Source organism: Pundamilia nyererei, unplaced genomic scaffold (genome assembly GCF_000239375.1).
Source record: "Pundamilia nyererei isolate P.nyererei 1_Seehausen unplaced genomic scaffold, PunNye1.0 scaffold00092, whole genome shotgun sequence".
In the NCBI taxonomy this organism is placed as follows: Eukaryota; Metazoa; Chordata; class Actinopteri; order Cichliformes; family Cichlidae; genus Pundamilia; species Pundamilia nyererei.
The window spans coordinates 1,560,850-1,576,600 of NW_005187493.1; the positions used below are offsets into that span (position 1 = coordinate 1,560,850).

The 15,751-nt window shown below is 42.0% G+C and overlaps 1 protein-coding gene across 4 annotated transcripts in view; it reads right to left on the bottom strand.

Annotated features, from left to right (window-relative positions):
• Positions 1-15,751, bottom strand: part of LOC102193779 (retinoic acid receptor gamma-A-like) — a 48,145-nt gene that overhangs the window by 31,384 nt on the left and 1,010 nt on the right. For 2 of the 4 annotated variants that reach the window (XM_005739575.2, XM_005739574.2), the window contains exon 2: positions 13,358-13,490. The gene's annotated coding sequence lies outside the window, so the exon portion shown is untranslated. Of the gene's footprint in view, positions 1-2,971; positions 2,990-4,430; positions 4,620-13,357; positions 13,491-15,751 lie in introns of those variants that run through there. The other 2 variants (XM_005739573.1, XM_005739576.1) reach the window with 2 other exon arrangements.

The following is a 15,751-nucleotide window of genomic DNA, read 5'->3' on the forward strand; positions in this document are numbered from 1 at the left end:
TCCAAGATGGTGGCAGCACATGTGAACAGCATCGCGGTGCATTGCTAGTGATGCATGGATGGCTATACTTTGCTTAGCAGCAAAGCAAATCCTGTTTTCCTCGCTTTTACGACTACTGGAACGCGCTCCGCTCCGACATCGAGGCCAACGAAACGCTCTGGTCTGTCGGGCTGAGAAAAAGGTCACTCAAACTTACAACGGCCGTTTCTTCACTTCAATTTTTTTTTTTGTTTTGGTTTTATTAAGTTCAAAAGATGGTCTCACTCTACCCAACCATTTAGTCATTATTTTTTTCAAAGCATCAAGTGTAGTTCAATCCAGGGCGATGTGCGTCAGCTGGAAAATAGGCAGGTATTCAATGGTAAAGTGCTACAGGCTTATTCTTGTGTAGTTCTTTTGTGGATCTGAGCTTTGCTTATCTGCATCTGTCCCCCTCTCTCTTTCTGTAATCTACTCACCATTGTCACTGTAAGATCAAGCAAACAGTATTCTATGTATTCAGCTTCTTTTGGCGTGCAGACTAAAAATGTGCTTACAGGCTAGAGAGGAATTTCTAATGGAAACAAATGCAGAGAAAGGTTTTGTTGAAAGTGAACCATAGATACAGATGTATCTATGGAGACGGTAAGGAAATAAAGAGCCCAAACTCTGCTGAGTGTGAGCGGACACAAAGGTTGAAAAGTCCCCCGAAAAACAGCCAAATGCAAGGAAAAACATGACTTCAGCGGGGACAATTAGCTGTAAACCATAAACCACAAACTAATCTGGCTTAGTGAGTGCAGTCAGTCAGACATGAGCTATGCTGGACGGGGCGAGTAGGAAATGCATACACTGACACACAAACACCATTACAGAGGAGAAAAAACAGGCACCATCACCCATAAACAGCGTAATTAGATTTTCCAACAAATGACCGTACTATATTTTATGTCAAACTGACATATAAAAATGTCTTTTGAGGAGTACAAATACTTCTTTGCCATAAACCATCAGTGTCTGACAGCCATCTTATAATCTGGCTGTGGGGAACACATATTTTCAATTTATGCACGCAATTATGTCGTTCGCTTCGTCGACACTGTACACTCGAATGTAAATATTAGGTATCAAGATACTATTTCATAGCTATTTTTCAAGTATTGTTACTGATAAATATCCTTCCGAATCTTTGCAACACATCCATCTTATTACAGCAGGGGTGTCAAACATAAGGCCCAAGGGCCAGAATCTGCTCGCCAAAGACTCAAATCCGGTTGGCTGCACACTCGCATTGCATAGGATTAACAACCAAGTTGTGGTGAAATTTAGAAAAGATGTTTGGCTTCAAAGTAAAAGTTGTGCTTTACTGCTGAAATCAACAAGTTCTGGAGTGCAAGATTTTCTAAATGGGGAAACATAGTGTGCGATTGCAATCCTCAGATAGTGCTCATAGGTGCAGCTAATTTTATGGGTGATTTACAAAAGTTGCGCTGTTTTCTAAACACAGGTGCAATTAGCAACAAATTGCAGGTTGCAAATGTTACTAAATCTGATTGCAATCTAGATTTAATCATTCACCTCCCTATATTTATGCCTTGAGAAAGGAACTCCCAGAAATACATATGCAACAGGTCAAACGGTCACGGTTTCTCATTTCCATCACACTCTTTACAGGTTCATAGTGATGACTATGGCAAACTGTTAGCAAACAAAACAAAGAGGAGGAATAGCAAGGTGGTTTTAAGTGCAACAGCTTATGCCTCGGCAACTAATTTCACCAATGAATTGCAGGTTGTTTTTCCCTGCCCACCAGTGGTTGCAAGGTGGTTGCCAACTGATCTCTAGGCCCATGTGAATCGAATTGAATCAAAATAAATCTCAGCAGACAAAACACTGATCCTGTGATGCTACTATGCGAACTTGCCAAAAAATGTGAATTGACTGTAATTCTTAGCTTCACTTTGGTGAACACATTTAAAAGACAAGACGTGGCATGACTTGGAATAACAAGGAGGCAATTCTGTGTTAGCGGCGCTAATTGGGATGATGCTAGTGATAGTAATGTTTCGTAAATGGCACAATGTTGTCATTATGTGAAGGTACCCTGTGGGCTACTGAGGCTCTCCATGTTGGCGCTGGGGTCAGCTCCTGTTGCTTGAGGCTCATCAGCTCAGTCGTGGGTCAGACCTTACTGAGGCGTTCAGTAGGCAGCTTTTCACTTAGTATTAAAGTCAAATGTGAAACACACAAACACACACATACACATCCTCAGTCTGTTTCTCGCTGTTCCACCACAGAGAGGATTAGAAGAGCGTTTAAAGCCATAGCCTGTGCTGAAGAGCAGCCCTGGGCCATGATTAAAAACACTGAGATGCTCTTTAGGCACAGTGAGACACATTGAGCTTTGTTTGGGGGGAAAAGTGCAGCGAAAGCAACGATGAATGTTACAAGTTACGTCCAAATCTCTGAAGCCAATTGGGAACGTTAGAGCGAACCACAGCCAGTGCACTCTCACCAAAATCTCTCTAAATAACTCTGTGGACAATATATAATTCTGAGGAACAAGAAAACATTTGTGTCCTCCACTCTCAAAAGCAAGTAGCAAGCACTCGCTTCTTTGTTCTGGAAGTTCCAAGTTTCCATTTATATGTAGTAACCAAGAGAGCAACCCATATAAAATGAAACTCAGCTGACATGGATAAGAAAAAAAAAGATGGAAGCTGTGTAAGGGAGACGAAATAAAGGAGAAAGAAGTCAGTGAGACAGAGGGAATTAAAGGAGAGAAAGAGAGAGGAGCCAGACATCCTTCTCAGCCTGAGGGGCTGTCAGTCTTGTACAGAACAATAATGAGATTGCAATGCAGTTAAACGCGTTTTATCTAACACACCCAAACACATGCACATGCAAGCAAACAAATATCGTCTCTAGCAGCTTTTAAAACAATTAAACAAACAAGGCCTAACCAACTGCAGATGGATCATAAATATTAAACCTCAAATGCTGAAGAGAGTCAATCTGGAGTTAGCGGCGCTCAATAGCCGGCACTCTACAGAGATCTGCCAAGAGAGAAAATGAACAACTGATGAAAAGAAAGGTGAAGAGAAGAGAAGCCATATTCAGTGAGTCTCTCAACCGTTCTCCACCTTGTGATCGCTCTAATATAATATGCATCATTTTACACCCAGTTGTTTATGTCCTATTTGTAGACTCCTGCACTTTTCCTCCGGACATGCTGATGAACATTCCTCCCGACATTAAGGAAAATGAATCTGGAATAGATTTGTCGAGAGTTTGCTAGAGGAGCTCATGGTGAGGCCTCGCATTGCACGGTGCGAGCACTCCCCTCAGTGTAGTGTTAGGAGACAGATGCAGGAAAGCTCAGCTCAGCTGGGAAGAGGCACTCAGCATGCAAATAACATCTTAATCACGATCATCAATCAAGCAATGCATCTGTATTTATATAGCACATGTCGCACAAAGGATGCTATTTGGAATGATTCAGAGTGCACAGAAAGAGCTTGTGTTTCAATATGTGGCCATCACCAAGCTTATTCACACATACATGCACACTTTCTCTCTCTCACACACACAGATAATGCAAAGCAGGAGTGGTGATCAGACGCACACCAGACTGTCTTGTGATATCCGGAGTAACTGATTTCAATGTTTCCATCCAACTAATATAATTGTGTGGATGGGAACCTGTTTATATAACCTTCAGCAGGGGATGAGTGGCTGTGTGTGTGTACACACTCAGGTAGTCTAGACCTCCTCGGCCATTTGTGATGTTGATGGAATGATCCGTCAACTCTGACAGTCAGGCTGTCGGCTGTAGGGGCCTGCAGGGTGTAGAAGCCACTTCTTCTGTTGCTGGAAGTGCGTCTGATAGTTAGGAAGCTTGTGTAATACCCCCATATCTGATGTATGCAGCACGTAATGCGCTGTATGGGAACTGTGCCATCCTTGAAAATTCTGGGGGAATTTCAACATCCATTTCAGCTGATTTCCTTTCCAAGATCGTGATTTCAACAACCGTGAATCAGAGTTTGGGAAGTCAGGAATTAACCGCAGAGATGTACACTCATCCGAGAGCAAAAGAAATGAGGACGGACGCACACGGACACAAAGATTTACAGAAGTATTCATCATCTGAAACGGAGAGCACGCGCAAGTGCCGATCAGCTTTCATTCGCTTCCCGAGCTGTTTCTGTTGTTCTTTCTCCTTCTCTCAAAAGCTCTGTTCTCAATTAAAGCTGTCCTCGGGAAACTCAATCTCCCCACTCATGCTGCCCCAGAAACACACACACACTGAGAAAAAGAGGGAGAGAGACAAGAGAAACACGAACACATCTCACTCATGCTCTGACATGTCCTCTGTCTGTCTTCTTTCTCTTGCAAACCGCCAACTTGAATTAACTTATAAGGAAAGTAAGACTGAAAAGCAAACTTACCAGACCGGGGAGAGGGGGGTCAGAGAAGGAAACACCACACAGAAGAGTGGTTTGTAAGTCAGTGGAGAAATGAGCCGAGGAGGTGTAGTTGTTGAGTTTGTCAGAAGTCGCTCTCGCAGCAACGTTTGAGCTCAGCCTGTTGCATTCCTCCTACCTCTCCTTTTCCCGTCTCTCTCGCTCTTTCTCTCTTTCTCTTTCACCAACATACACCCTCTCTCTCGCTCTCTCTCCTCCTGAAATCATTGTGTACTTTGATTCACAAACCCTGCCTCTGTCACGTGATCCAACACTTCAAATATACAGCACATTTTTTACCAGCCACAGAATGCCCGAAGGCAGGGAAAACAGGGTCTAAAAATCTTAGGTTTCAACTTGCTGAACCCCCACCACCCCCACCAACACCACCGCCACCTCTTACCCCCACCCCTCTCTTTCTTTGTCTCAAAGTCTGTGTCTCTCTCTTTACCTTCACTCCATCTACCGCATACTGTCAGTCAACACTCTTTTTGTTAGACTTCAACTGTGTGGCCGTTTGTTTTGAATTTCTAAATTTGTTCATCCTTTCCTCGCCATCCAAAGATAGACCTAAACCAACACACGTACGTGCGAGAGAGCGGCGCGTATGTGTACGTACAGCCGCCCTTGTGAAACAGTGACTAACTCACAGACATACACAAACACACACACGCCGCAGAGGGCTGCACACCTTTGGGGATATCGGTGTCAGTTTTTAGCATTTGCTCCATGTTTACAATGCCTTGACTTTGGGACTCCGGCCGGCCAATGTGGGAGTCTGGGGGCCTCGAGCCAATCGAGGGCTACTCAGTGGGTTATTGTGACTAAATGTTCCTGATGGGATAGAAATAAACCCTAGCATCCCTGTGACTCAGGGTGATGGGAACAATAGTTTAAAACCATCAAATGCGATACTAGTAGTGCCAATTCTCAGATTTCCATTCAACATGTCCATTTAAAGTAAAAAGAATGTAACTGATTGCAATTGAGTAATAATACAGATAAACTGTGTACAAGTATGGAAATCAAACCCCAACGCACTAATGAAAATTGCAATTGTGCATTTAAAGTGGTGCAAATATGCAAAATTTGCAAAATTTACCAAGTGTCACGGGAACCCTGGCATACACATCAGTTTTCATTAAATCTCAAAAATGCAAATGCTGTGAGCTGTTTTCCATCTTGCCTAGCTTGAGAAATACAAAGGGCCATTCTCTTAGCAGTTACCACACCTTTAACTCAGTTGAAGTGGAGTCTTTTCCTCCTACAGGATTTTCCTAAGCAAATAAGCCCTGTCGTTTTCGGGTAAGGAAACGTTTAACAGAGATACATTTGATCCATGATGAGATCAAACCTGGCCAGACGGGCCTTGAGGGACAGAGCTAACTGCCTCTCCATGTCAGAGATAAAACTGTCTGCTACCGTCTGCCTGACTGGCCTCAGCGGTGAGCTGGCTCATTACAAGCCCGTCCACAACAGCAACAGCGAGCAGCGCGGCGCAGGTCGACTTCCAGCACAGGAGCTTTACCCTCAGGTTGACTGACCAATTTTAATCAGCCAAGTATTTAAGCAGATTGATTAAACACGAGTAATTCAGTGCCATGCTAAATATCTCTGAATAAGTGTACCTAAGTTTTTACACTTATTATCTATAATATCAGACTAACATAACTCTTTTTTTCATAAAAAATAAATAACTATAAAATTAAATAGTTCCTCCACACTCTGTCTCTGTAGGCGATTATATTTTCCAGTATAAAGGCCAACATGAGAATGACAAACAGTAAAGAACAGTACAATGAAAAGAAATCTAATCGCAGTCCATTTTACTTTAATTTAGTTAATAACCTAAATTTATTTGTAGTCAGACTCTCACTTTTGGTTTATGAAATATTAACATTAATGTAAAAAGTGAGAGGAAAAAAGTTGACTTTTTGTTTGAGTACAGAGCAGGTTCAGTTTGGTCAATTACCTGATACCTGTGTGTGTGTCTGCACTGATCGGTTGCCATTAAATAGGTGTGGTTAGATGGAGATAGAGGGTGTCGGTTTTGATTTGTGTGTTTAATCTTTCATCTGCGTTTCCTCCTGGAAGCGTTTGGAAGTCTGGAAAAGACTTTGATGCTAAACAAGTTATATTTCAGTTCAGAATGAAGTGCTTCTATCGCCATGCAGAACTTTATGAACTGCGTGTGTCGGTGACTCCCCACCTAACCAGGGACGGCTAAAGAAACATGTTTTGGATTAGTCAGTACATCACGAGCTCTTTTCATACATGATATGAAAACAGCAGACCTAAGCCACGGTGAAAAATGAATAACGGAATATGTAAAGAGATCTGTAAAGATATGTTTTGTGTGTTTAAACAGTAGAATGAATGAAATACCTGGAATGGATTTTCTGGGATTTAATGAACAAATAGAGGACGTTTTTTTCACATGTTGCTGCCCACTCGGTCACACCAACACTTTTATTTTGAAATGTAAAAAACAATAGAAGAGTGTCACACAGATTTTTATGGAACTATTATTATTTTGTTTTTTGGGCATTCATTGAACAAGAGGAGACAGGAAAGTGGAGAGGCAGCAAGGGAAACGGTCCAGGGTGGAATCAATGCATACAGGCTGCCTTCTCCACTAAGTGAGCTGCAGCACCGTATTTATTGAATTTGTGACTATAACGCCAAAAGGTAACAATCTACACGTTTAAAAATAGTCATTTACTGTATTAACTATTATACTTTGTGCCTTTTTAAAAAAAATTACTTGAGAAAGAAACAACCTGGAACGGTTAAAATCCAAACTCCAGGTTCACTCCTTTAACTATCAAGTTTCCCGAAACGCTTCCCAGCAACGGTGTCAGTGAGGAGAGGTGAAAGGTTAGTGCTGTTTGTGTTTCTGTGTCAGTGAGATGCACAAAGACGAGGTGAGTGTACAACATCTGAGTGTGGAAGGCACATTTGTGTATTTATGAATTTCAAGCACTTGCACAGAGCATCCTTTCTTGCACATGTATCCACGTGCTGATGCGTACTTACACCAGTGGAGACGGTTAAAGACACATTTTCATTTTCACTTTTGTTCCAGTGCGAGTGGCACTGTTAAAGCAGACTGACTGAGTAAGGGGATTAGAAATGTGAGAAGGGTTTCCTCTGAGGCCTGCAGGTAAAAGTTTTGGGGAAGTTCAGCCTGTGATAAAGAAGGCCTAAAGATGTAAAGCAGAGAAGAGAGAACAAAGAAATGGCCAAAACTGAAAAGGAAAAATGAGGGGAGCTTATAACTTTTTGCAGAGCTGGAAATGGGGCCCTTTTTGGCAGCAGGCAGTGGAGAAACCACAGAATGGTGCGACTCTGGAGTTGAGGGGTGGAAGAAGCAGGAGGGGGGGAGGCAAAGGACAAGGAAGCAGAGGAGAGCGGTGAAGGAGGGGGAAAGAAGAAAAGAAAGGGATAAGGAGGGAAAGGGGAGGGGGGGTTGCAGACGACAGGTTTTAATCAGCAACAGGCTGTTGGTAATGAGATCACTATCCCACTGTGCTCAGATTGATGTCATGTGAAGCACTGTGGCACAGGGCGAAGCATGCAGAGGATGACAGGCACGCATGACAAGCTCACTCGCTTTCCCCGGGCACACAAACACACACGCACGTATGGAGAATGTCAGAAGACGGCGCAACGCTCGCACCAGCGCTGGCAAGTGCCCACAAACTAATAAACAAGGGCGCAACGGCTCACGCAGAAAATATGCAAGCACAACACACAAAGAACCTTTAATACGCCACAACACCCTGCTGTTAATTTTCTTCAAGCGAGTAAAAGAGCTGACACAAATATAATCACACCCACACATACACTATAAACACATTTCGGATCCCAAGGCTCCTTTATGTCTTTTCTGTCTCTCAAACTGCTAAACATGCCTACACACAAAGAACATACTGTACCAGCGGTGAGGGTTGGCTAGACTAGCAGGCAAAAAAGAAAAAAAAGGAAAAAAAGGAAAGGAAAAAAAAAGAGGGAGCATAGGAGGAGAGAAAGCAAGGGCTGCTGGGGGAGAAAAGGTGAAAGGAGTGACATTCTGGGTAGCAGCTGTCAATTCGGCGGACACGAAGTTCAACAACAACGCGAGAAACGAAGGCGCTCTCTCTCGTTCGAACGGAGTCGAGACAGAAATATTCAAATAATATGGTCAAAATTTCATTTTGAACGAGCAAACGTGCATTTTTGATCTTGTTTGCAACAATTTGTGTTAGCGGATAAGCTAAGAGAGAAAAGAAGACGAGGGGGGAAAAAGCGGGGTGTACATGTGCATCCAATAGTTTTTCCTATATAAATGTTCCCCGAAAATTCAACCATGATGTCATCATGAACCTGTTGTGAACCCAACTCTGTCAACTACCATTACCGTCTCATTCCCTCTCCGTTCCCACTTTCCAGCACGGCCTCTCCATCTCCTTCCACTCTGTCCCCATCTTGTTCTTGGACTTCTTTATCTTTCACCATGCAATGTTGTCTGGCTGCATTTTTTCTTTTCTACTCATGCTGCATATGCTGCTACACCCGACCCCCCCAATCCACTTTTACTCCCTCTCTGAATCCAACCCCCAAATACACCAACACACACAGATACTGCTCACAGACATTTGGAGAGTCTCTGGTATAACAAGGACAGTTTTAATCAGAACAAGCTGGCATATTTTGGCCAAGACCTCAATCAGAAAGAAAGGAGAAGGAGGGAGAGAGAAAAAGTGAACAGGGGCACACAGAGGGTAGTGGAGTGTGAGACAGGGAAATAAGAAAAACAGAGGGAGGAAAAAGGAGACAGTGGGCGGATGGGAGGGTGAGGTAGGGATTGAGTGGTTTGAAGAAGTTTGAGCCACATGTGGAAGTGATTGTCTAATTACAGCAGATATGTTTAAGTGTTACTGCCTGCAGGACAAATGCTGATTGGAGGGTGCAGCACCGTGAAAATGAGATGATTGGACGAGGAAGAAATTAAGATGGATAATTGGTGGAGGAGGGGGCAAGAGGAGGAGAACCACACTGGGAGAAGTGCTAGGGTGGCTCCTGCAATATTCTCTGTCCGAGTCTGAATAGAAATCAAATTTTTTTTCTTCCAGTTCAGGTGGTGTCAACATAGCAGCTCCCTCAGGAGTGCTGAAGGCAAAAAGCTTCAGCCTGTAGATGGTACTAAAATGAGACAGTACACAAAAACTGAACATACACCTATGCACACCAGCAGGCGTAACATTAAAACCACTGACAGGCAGGTGATGTAAATAACACTAATCACTTGGTTACAATGTAACATTCTGCTGGGAAATCTTTGGTTATGGTATTTATGTATGTGGGACATGTAACCCCATTTTAATCACAGTCAGTATAGACGATGGAAGTATGTTCTCAGATCACAGGAGCCTACCACAACAGGTACACCCCCCCCCCACCACGGCCTTGACAGAGGCCGTGGTGCTAACCCAGCCTCCATGCTTCACAGGTCCCAATTCAACCAACGTCTGTGGGACTGAAACCAGCCAAATCCATGGAGGCTCCACGCAGGACAGCAGAGGACTCTGCCAATATCTGAGACACCACAGGAGACCCCCAGAGGTCCTTGTGCCCTAAAGAGTAAGTATTTTGAAGACACTAGGAGGACCTACACAATATAAAACATGGTTTTAATGTGGCTGATTAATGCCCAATGCAAGACAATTTGTTTCAGGTGGAAAAGGCTTTATGGATTGCTTAGCTACAGCAAGACATTATACCGGAGGTAACTGGATTATGTTTTCCCCTGGTTTCAAGTGTTTTGCTAAGATTTTTTACCACAAAGACAAATTAAATTAAAATTAAATTGCGACAAGTTCAACGATACATCATGTGAAAAAGAAAGTGTTCACAGGACTCTGTGCTTCTGTCAAAAAATTACGTACACCCTTACTACTTCCATATGGATGACAAAGGTAAATAGCAACTAAGTGCTGATAATCAGATGGCTTGATTGATTAATTGATCCAGATCCATAGGAGGTTTGACCAAAATATATCTATAAAAAAATCTGGAAATCAGGTCTTTGTTAACACAATGCCACAATCTTCCTAGGAACAGACGTCCCAGCAAATTTACCCCAAGCTCTGATTGCACAGAGAATCATCAGAATTCCAAGGAGCCACATCTATGGTGTGTTTAGAAGAACTACCGAGGACCAGGACGTCTGCATCTAAACAAACGACAACTTCTAAAAGAACGGTCCTCGTCTACTCTTATATGTGAGGAAATCTTTTTACCCTGCACAAAATCATATCAGTTTGCACACAAAAATCACCATCAGATTACGAAACATGCGCTCCGGCCTATTTTGTTCTAACCACCCAGCATATGTTAGTGAACCACAGTCATTCTGAACCTAGAGGCTTGTGCGGTCTGTATGCAATCTGCTACACCCCTATTTCTTTATATAAGTAAACATGCCTATCTTATAAGAGACAAGAGAAAGTCCAACTGAAGAAACCTAAACGATTCTGTCCAAAGAGGAACCCAAAACATACACACGGCAGCCTTAAATGTTTCCACCGGAGTGAAGAAAGTTTAGTAAACAAACAAGTAAACAATAACCCCCAAAAAACAACAAGCGAGACTCCAGCTGGAATAATGAAGTTTCGGAATATTGATTTCCCCTGAGATACTCGCTGTGGCTCAGGTAAAACCCCCATAAATAAATAAAAAAAAGTTTGAATATCAAAGATTATATGAAAAACGACTACAAGAGAATGTAAGAAACAAGTGGAGGGCAAGGATCATGTGATCTGTCAGATGAGAAAACAAATAACACAAAATGCACACGGACCACCCCCCAAACATCCGGATTCTTCAGCATCCATGAGGTTAGGACTAAGAAATTAGGCCGGTATGTGATGACATCCAGCAATGATAAAAGTCATTTGTAATGAAATATAACATATTTTGAAATAAGGTAGATAAAGAATACTGAAATTCAACTATTTAGTAGTTAGTTTGCTTTGCATGCAATTCATTTATTTATTTTTTCATATAATTGTAATTCTGATCATTTTGTGGCTCATTGCATTCTGGAAAACTATAACTAATGATAAAAGGGCAATAATAACAACAACAATAATAATAATAATACTTGTTTTTATTATTATTATTATTATCAGTAGTAGTAGCAGTAGTGGTAGCCGTAGCAGCCAGCCAGGCCTTCAATATTTCAGGTAAACAAATTCAGGTATGAAAATATTGACAAACAACTGATTGGTGTGTGAAACGTTTGTACGCACTACTTTTTGAGCAGCATCAAACTTACAACACAATGGTTGAAAAACAGAATCAAGGTGTTGCAATGGCTCAGTCAAAGTCCAGACCTCAACCTGACTGAAATACTGTGTCGGGAGCTTAGGAGAGCTGTGCATAAACAAATGAACCCAGGCAACGCTGTGAAGAGGAGAGGGTCTCCTGATTAAGCCGTACAGATAACGATTACTTCAAGTTATTGCTGCTGACTGTGGTTCTACGAGCTACTGAATCATGGGGTGTACTCAGTTTTTCACAGGACTACACAGAGTCATGTGAAAAACTTTCTTTTTCACATGACTGCAAGTTTCTTGCACAGCCTGTGACAGTTCACTTCAACACATGATGAACAAATGGGAGCTCCAGTACCAGGGTTGAAAGGTACATATTCTTCTGTTAAATATTCCTCAGACCTTCTGTGATAACACTGCCTGCTTACCATTTACACCTTGTCGCTGTCTAAATTATACTGGAGCATGCAATGATCAGTGGCTGACTGTTGTAAACATATATGGATATATGGATCTGACACAGCAACGTAGGATTTCCATTCACTGGAAACTGGATGCTGTGACAATCTACAGCCGCGGGTCTCATGCTCACATTTTTTTCATAGAGTTTGTGATAAAAGTATAAGTAAATGCTCCACTAGTCTGCAAAGTAATTAACCAATATTACACTAAAGGTTAAATGAGTTCAGAAGATTCCTTTAGTTTCTTTTTTGGTCTTTTTTTTTTGGCCTTATCATCATCATCAGCAGCAATCAACTTTCTTCGCTGTGTACTGAAACAAAGGTAAATGCATTAAACTGCTTGGATGCAGTGGCATTGGATGTCCCCCTCAGGATAATTTGGCACCTCTTCACAAGAAGCCGCTTGTCAACAGATCTCCGCAGATCTTGGCTGCCTACTGCCGTGCCTGTCTGCCTGTCACAAAATGTATCCCCTCTGGAAGGTAAACAGGGGCAAGTATCACACATAGACTGTTACTGCTGTCATAATATTAAACTTTGTTTTCCAGGTACTGTTTATTAGTTACCCTGGATGCTGCTTAGAGTGTCCTAAGGACCTATATGGGCCCAAATGAAGCTAACGATCATTCTTCCAGTGTACCGCTGCTCTTTATCGGCATGTTTACTCTCTTTTATTAGCTGTTCCCAAAATTCCTCTCAAATTTTCCACCAGTTGTAGCTAAATATATTTCAGTTTAAATTAAACCACTTCACTGCACAGCACAACCTGATATACAAAACGAGTTTACCTAACTGCTTTTTATTGGCTGATTTAAACTGCCAGACACTTCTTCTTCTGCTGTGCACGTCGGCTACATGAACTGCACTGCCTTCAAACTCTGCCCTTCTTCTGTCCTCAATTTGATATTGACACTTCAGATTAGTAAAGTCTGAACCTGAGAAAACCACTTATTACATCACAAAAAAAATATTATTTTATTTACAATCCATCACACTGTTAATGTTAGCACTGTTGTTTGAAGGTAAAGTTGTTATATACTGCAGTTATTACTTCACTTTCTTCTGAATGGCTTTGTTTACGTTACAAAAAGTATTTCAAAACTCTTTAATTTACAGTGAGTACCTTTAAACTCACCTCTCATCCCCTGCAGGGGAAACAAATCTCCATCACTGATGGCTCTCTTCACTGTGATAGCCATCAAAAAGGAAACTGCTGCAGGACATTTTGGGCCTTAACATGAAAGTCACTGCCACTCACTGCACTTCATCTACAAAGGGAAAGAAAGAGACACAGTGTAAATTTGGATGCATATACTTTGCCTTTAGTTTGTTAGGCTTTATTTGTTCTATCTGTATTGTGCCCGAGAGGCAGGTGGAGGATGATTTTGTTACATAAATAGAGGCATTGATGTCATTTGAAAGGTTTTTCACAGTCCTGTGAAATAATAAGTACATATTTACTGCTTCCATAGGAATTAAGACGTTAAGTAGCAGCTAGATGCTGCTAATCAAATTGCCTTGATTACCTGATCATCATCAGCAAGCATGGGCACCTCTATGAAAGCTGACATTTTGGCAGCTTGTTGGTCTGGAACAGCTGCGTGTTAACATAATGCCACAGTTTTACCGAGAGTGGACGTCCTGGCAAATTTACCCCAAGGTCAGACCCTGTAATGCCCAGAGAAACTGCAAAAACAAACCCAAGAGCTAAATCTCAGACTCTACAGGCCTCAATTATCATCACAAATGTTAAAGTTCATCACAGTACAATTAGAAAATTAGAAAAGACTGGACAAGTTGTTTGAAAGGGATGCAAAGAGAGAGCCTCTTATTAAGTTGAAGAAATCACAAGACTTGTGGAACATTGTCTTCTGGACAGATGAGAGCAAAGGGAAGATGGCTGGCTGTACAGCACAGCACCGTGATTGGATTACATCATACACCGCACATCGTCACAAACACCTCATAGCAACAGTCAAGCACGGTGGTGGGGGGTTGATGATTTGAGCCTTTACTGCAGACACAGGCAACTTGCAGTCACTGAGTCGCCATGAACTGTATGTCAAAGTATTACAGAGTCAACTGTGAGGTCATCTGTAAAAAAGCTAAAGCTTGGCCAGAACACAGCCATTACAAAAGGAAAATGATCCCAAGCACAGCAGCAAATCTACAACAGAATGGCTGAAAAAGAAAAGACAAACCGTTGCCAGACCTCAGGATGATGAATTCTGTGGCAGTACCTTAAGAGAGCTGTGCAGAAACAAATTTTAGCAAACCTCAATGAAATGAAGCAATGCTGCAAAGACTCTGGGCCAAAATGTCTCCACAATGATGTGAGAGACTGAAAATGATCACTTCAAATTATCGCTGCTAAAGACGGTTCTGCAAGCTACTGATCACAGGGTGTACTTTGATTTTCACAAGGCTGCAGAGTCCTGTGAAGACTTTCTTTTTCCTGACTGTACTCACAGCTCCTTGACTTACTACTCAAATCCACACAAAATACATGCAAGAAAGGGGCAACGCTGTAGCATCTCCACAGTGTCGACATAGTTGTGTAAACTGGGTAAATTCAGTGGGGAAATAATTCCTGCATTTTCATTCAAGCTTGAAACGTACCTAAATATGACACTATAAGAAAGGGCCAATATAACAGAATGAACTGTCACAGAGGAAGCAGTGGGTGATGGATGACAGCCCCAGGCACAGCTGTATTCATTCCCCCTGGAGTCACCTGCAGCAGTAAAAACATACCACTCAAACTGTAAATGCAGTACTGTCTGTTTTGACAACCCTCTAACACACGGGGCCTCGCCATATGGCATGCAGACAATACAAAGAGATTTACACAGCTTTTTTTTATTTATTACCCTCTCTAATTAGAGCCCTGATGCTAATGTACTGCATCCCAAATTTAGTTCTTCTTGCATTTCTGCTATATACAAATACATCCAGTACCTCAAGTATGTTCAGTGCGAGGGCAGCTTAGGCTGATAGATAGTATTTCATCAATTTAAAACTTAGAGGGAGTTAGAAAGGTGGATAAAATGGCCAGGATTAACTGCTGAAAATACTTTAGTGGACTTACTCACGTAAGCTAGCACTGCCACCTTGAGGGAAACAAATTATATTAAAACATATTTTAAAACCACAGGTCTGACGGGGGAGTTGAGGGGATTTGAGGGTTGTTTTTCTTTTTTTGGTCTGGCATTATTAGACTCTGTAAAGCTGATTGACAATTGGGTGACCCAAAAACCCCAAAAGATGAACTAGTTTTCTTTCTAAAGTGCAAGTTTTAAAAATAGAGTCCCTACTAATATACAAACAGCTTTCCCATCTCTGACACATTTTCACTCTTATCATATGCTACATAGCGGTGACCTGATTCTTTGTGGGGACAAAGGCAAGACCCACATCGGTCCACTTCGCCAGAAGGACCTGCCAGGATTTTAACCACACGGTGGCGCTGTTTAATTGCGTATTACACTACTACTAATGCAGGTTTTAAACTCCCTCTCAATATACATAT